Source organism: Mandrillus leucophaeus, unplaced genomic scaffold, assembly GCF_000951045.1.
Source record: "Mandrillus leucophaeus isolate KB7577 unplaced genomic scaffold, Mleu.le_1.0 Scaffold202, whole genome shotgun sequence".
NCBI lineage: Eukaryota > Metazoa > Chordata > Mammalia > Primates > Cercopithecidae > Mandrillus > Mandrillus leucophaeus.
In genome coordinates, this window is record NW_012102055.1 from 2,878,984 (window position 1) to 2,884,045 (window position 5,062).

Consider the following 5,062-nt stretch of genomic DNA (forward strand, 5'->3'; position numbering starts at 1 on the left):
CACCTCGCCAAGTGGGCAACGTCGCGGGGGTGGGCGAGTAAGCCCCGGATCGACCCCTACGGCTAGCTTGGAGTGCTGGGGGCCTCTTCCCGGTCCCAGCCCTGGCGCCCACGAGGAACCCGGTGGCCACGCGCCGCGGAGGACCCTGCGCGCCAAGTTTCCTCTCTGGGCGGGGGAGGCGGGTCTGACCTCTCCCCAGCTAGCCCCAGAAGGGTTGGCGGGCCTTTGTGCACCCCCATGAGGACGTGAGATTGGGGGTAGCCCCTGCTGGCTTTCAATCCCTTTCCTGGGCCACCTCGGCCCGCGCTGCAGCCAACGGTCCTGCCGCCGGGCAATTAGAGGCTCCCACTAGGGGGAAGGGGGCGCCCAGAGTCCCGGGCATCCCAGTCCCTCATTGCCCACCCTCCCTCGCCTAGAAGACCCCCGCGTGCCCCCTGGAAAAGGGGATGAGGTGGGGAGCCCGCCCCTGCCGATGAGCGGAGAAGACCCGCCACCCCTTCCCCCACCCCGGGAGCCCAGCGCCCAGGCCCGGCCCCCGCGCGCGCTCACCTGGGATGTAGGTGTCTGCCCTTTTCTCATCCGGGAGTTCATCCCAGCTGCGGACCGAGACCCCCAGGCTCCTCCTCTTCACCAGGAAGACTTTGGGCATGGTGGGGTCCCCTCTCCCGACCGCGGCCCCCTCCTCCCGGCTGCTCCCCGCTAGGGGCGACGGCGGCGGCTCCGTCCCCGGCTCCCGGCGGCCAGAGCCCACCTTCCCGCCTCGCCTGCCCTCTTCCTCCACCCCCCGCCGCGGCGCGGCCCAGGCCTCTCCCCCGCACGCCTGGCGACTCCCAGCCTCCTGGCTGGGCGACACCTATGCCTTAAATCGCGAGTGAGACCACGCCGGGGAAAAAGTTTCATAAGGTGGAATAGAAAAGGCACCAGGAAACTTGGGAGTGAGCATGCGCCCTGCAACATAACGGTGTCAACAAGCTCGCTACCTGTCCGACCGGTTCCGGCGGCCGGGGCTGCCTGTTCCAGCCCTTCCTTAGGCATGAATGTTTGCAAAAGAATTTAAAGTCTGCTCTTCCCCCTCCTCTTTTTAAGAAAGGAAGAACATTTTTTAATCAACCCCCGCCCCATTCTCCCATCACCTGCACCTCGAGGCGAGCTCTTCGAAGTAAACCCCAGGTTCGCCTCCCAGGGCACCCTTCCGGTGAGTTGGGGCCTCCCACGAGTTGCCCCCCTCCCCCGCCCGGTGGATTTGTCTTCGACGAGCCAGAAAATGGCTCAGTTCCTCTGGACCGTGTGGAGCCTTCCCGGGGCTTGATGAAATCTGGGCGGTCAGAAGGGCGAGGCGGCGGGAGACTTCCAAGGATTCTGATTGTTAATAATGGGGGGTGGGGGCTTAGGAGCTTAAGCTATCCATCAACTACAACTCCCCCCGCAAAAGCAGTAAAAATAAATTTAAAAATTCGGCATCTTTAGAACACGTTATCTTTCTGACTAGTATCATACAATTTAAGAAAAACAGGGCTTGCCCCGCCAAAGCAGCTTCTCCCCACAAGATGTTGCACCCCGAGGCCCCCTCACCCCAAGTAAACACACAATAGAAACAAAAGCCAGGAGCATATTAAGCAAATGCAGCCTCAAAACAAGCCCCCAATCTTCGTCCACTCCCACCATTGCCTCCCCTAACCACCCGATCCCCAAATTCTGAGACTGGGAAATACCTTTCCAGGAAGCCAGTATAGTGAACATTGGCTACATCTTCTCGCCGCCCCTACCGGGGAGGTAGGAAAGCTTTGCATTTATTATTATATCTGTTTGTTCCTATCAACCTTTATGCCTGGAGGAGAGAGGGAGAGAAGGAGGGGGAGTTGGTAAAATATGCCAAGTTTCTAAAGCAGTTGTGCTCACGTTGGGGGGCGCGCTGCCCTTCCCAAGGCCTTGTTCGGGTGCACCCAGGACAACGGGCACAGCCTCCTGTATCGCTGCGGTCGCCCTCCTCCAGGAGGTCGTCAGACGTGTGCCAGCTGCCGAGTGCTGCGGGGGCGCGTCTGACCAGGGATGCCCTGGAGCCCACGGCTCACCCAACAGCCAGCCTCACCTGCCTGTAACCTGACCCTCTGCGCTCGCAGCCTACAGCGCCCGGGAATCAACACAGCGGTTTTCCCTGCTCCCTTCCGCCCTGAATGGCCCTTGGGGACACAGCCGCCTGGTAACGGATTTCTCGGCGCTATTGGCGGACTCGCGCGGCGCAGGCAACCGGGGCGCAGCTCTGCCGGGGCTGCAGGCGGGACCCGTGCGCGGCGCCTCTAGGTCTGCCCTCAAGGAATCACCCTCTCTGAACTGAACCCTGAACTCCAGCTTTTCTCTAAGGAAAACCAGCTAAGAACGAAAAAGACTTTGATCCCAGTGAGCCGGAGAAGGAGGAGGAGGAAGACATTTCTGTGGCGGTGCAGGAAAACAAGGCTTCTTGTCTACGAGGCTGATGGGGCAGCTTCCGGGAGACTCTGCAGATGTATTTTTATCCGCCAACAAACGGGATTTGCTAGAAAGAAGGAGCTTGGGTGAATGGAAGAGTAAAAATAAAGTACAACTATGAAGCTACAGAATTATTCCCAGTCTTCAAAAATCTTCAAAACTTCACTTGGTTCAGAAGTCCCAATTATACGGAAGAGGCTGTCAACTCCATTTATAAAGCTTTTTTTTTCTTTCACAGGTTTTCAAACCAGTGAGTGCCTTGACTACTTTACCTACTTGTATTATTTAAAAAGATTATAGGACGATGAGGTATAAGGCTAGAAACCTCCAAAAGAATGCAGCCTTTAGAGGTTTGGGGATGAAGACTTAACAGGATAACAACACTTTTATTCTATGATCACTGGATGCACACCTACTATATTTGCTGGGTGCTTCTTGAGGAGAAAGGAATTTTAATGTGTTTTATTTCTCTTTTTTTTTTCTTGATCAGACGTGATGGGGTCTATCAAAATTATTAACATATACAAAGAACCAGCTTTCATCTTGGTTGACTTGCCTCTATTGTAAGGTCGGTTTTCTAAGTTTTATGAGAGGCGTTGATGAAGTATCCCAGAAAGTAGGATAAGAAATGAACCCAATTCTTATTTTCTTGCACTGCTATTATATGCTTATACACTATTGGTGAGAATGCAAATTAATTCAGTCCCTGTGGAAAGCAGTTTGGAGATTTCTTAAAGAACTAAGAATAGAATTACCATTGGACCCACCAATCCAATTACTGGGTATACAACCAAAGGAAAATAAATCGCTTTACCAATAAACACTCGTGTGTTTATTGCAGCACTATTCACAATAGGACAGACATAGTATCAACCCAGTTGCCCATCAATGGTGGACTGAATAAAGGAAATATGGTATATATACACCCTGGAATACTATGCTGCCACAAAAAAAGAATGAAATCACATCTTTGCAGAAACATGGATGCAGCTGGAGGCCATTAGCCAGTGCAAATTAACTCAGAAACAGAAAATCTAATACTGCAGGTTCTCAATTAGAAGTGGGAGCTAAACATTGGGTACACACAGATACAAAGATGGGAACAATTAACAAGGGGGATTCCAAAAGTGGGGAGGGAGGGAGGGGGGAAAGTTTGAGAAACTACCTATCAGGTACTATGTTCACTATTTGTTGTTATTTTCATTTTATTTTTGAGACGTAGTTTCCCTCTGTTCCCAGGCTGGAGTGCAATGGTGAGAGCTCAGTTCGTTGCAACCTCCGCCTCCTGAGCTCAAGCAATTCTCGTGCCTTAGCCTCCCAAGTAGCCAGGACTACGGGTATGCGCCACCACACTAGGCTACTTTTTGTATTTTTAGTAGAGACGAGGTTTTGCCACGTTGGCCAGGCTGGCCTCGAACTCCTGAGCTCAAGTGATCTGGCTGCCTCGCCCTCCCAAAGTGCTGGGATTATAGACATGAGCCACCACGACCGGCCTGTGTTTACAATTTGGGAGATAGGATCATTAGAAGCCCACATTTTAGCATCATGCAATTTACCCATGTAACAAACCTGCACATGTACCCCCTGAATCTAAAATTAAAAAAGAAAAGAAAAAGTAAATAACACTTTAAAACTTTTCCACATTATTTCCTAAATGCCTTTATTTACATTCATTTGGTAATATTATTTGTCCCATTTTTTAAGAAGGAGGGAAAATAGGCTATGAGAAACCAAATGGCATTCAAGTTCCGCCGGGCGCTGTGGCTCACATCTGTAATTCCTGCACTTTGGGAGGCCGAGGCAGGTGGATCACCTGAGGTCAGGAGTTCGAGACCAGCCTGGCCAACATGGTGAAACCCCATCTCTGCTAAAAATACAAAAATTTGCCAGATGTGGTGGTGCACGCCTGTAATCTCAGCTACTCGGGAGGCTGAGGCAGAAGAATCACTTGTACCTAGGAAGCAGAGGTTGCAGTGAGCCAAGATTGCCCCACTACACCCCAGCCTGGGTGACAGCAAGACTCTGTCTAAAAAAACTCTAACTGTGTTGCCCAGGCTGGAGTGCAATGGCACAATCTCAGGTCACTGCAACCTCTGCCTCCCGGACTCAAGCCATTCTCCTGCCTCAGCCTCCCATGTAGATGGGATTACAGGCACCTGCCACCACGCCTGGCTAATTTTTGTATTTTTTGTAGAGATGGGGTTTCACCACCTTGGCTAGGCTGGTCTCGAACTCCTGACCTCATGACCCACCCGCCTCAGCCTCCCGAAGTGCTGGGATTACAGGTGTGAGCCACTGCTCCCAGCCCAATTATTCTTCATATGCACGTCCTCATATCTCATTTGCAACAAAGTCAGTTTAACGTATTTGTTAAATAACAAACTATCTGCATAAGTTAAAAATATATAAAAGTAGGCATTTATATCTGAGCCTCTTATTACATTAAGTACAAAATGTACTTTTGATTGTCTTGTCAAATTGTAGAGATGAGTTGCTGAGGCAGTGCAGGTACGTTTGGTAGAGTTGAGTGAATTTGGGCTGTAGCTATTGGCCTTGAAATAGATTCATTTCCATTCCTTCCACCTGGGATCATGGC

At 51.5% G+C, this 5,062-nt stretch overlaps 1 protein-coding gene across 1 annotated transcript in view; it reads right to left on the reverse strand.

Moving 5' to 3' along the window:
- Positions 1 to 2,198, reverse strand: part of OVOL2 (ovo-like zinc finger 2) — a 35,094-nt gene extending 32,896 nt beyond the window's left edge. The window contains exon 1 of the mRNA XM_011979491.1: positions 2,090 to 2,198. The gene's annotated coding sequence lies outside the window, so the exon portion shown is untranslated. The remainder of the gene's footprint in view (positions 1 to 2,089) is intronic.
- Between the last annotated feature and the right edge of the window lie 2,864 nt (positions 2,199 to 5,062).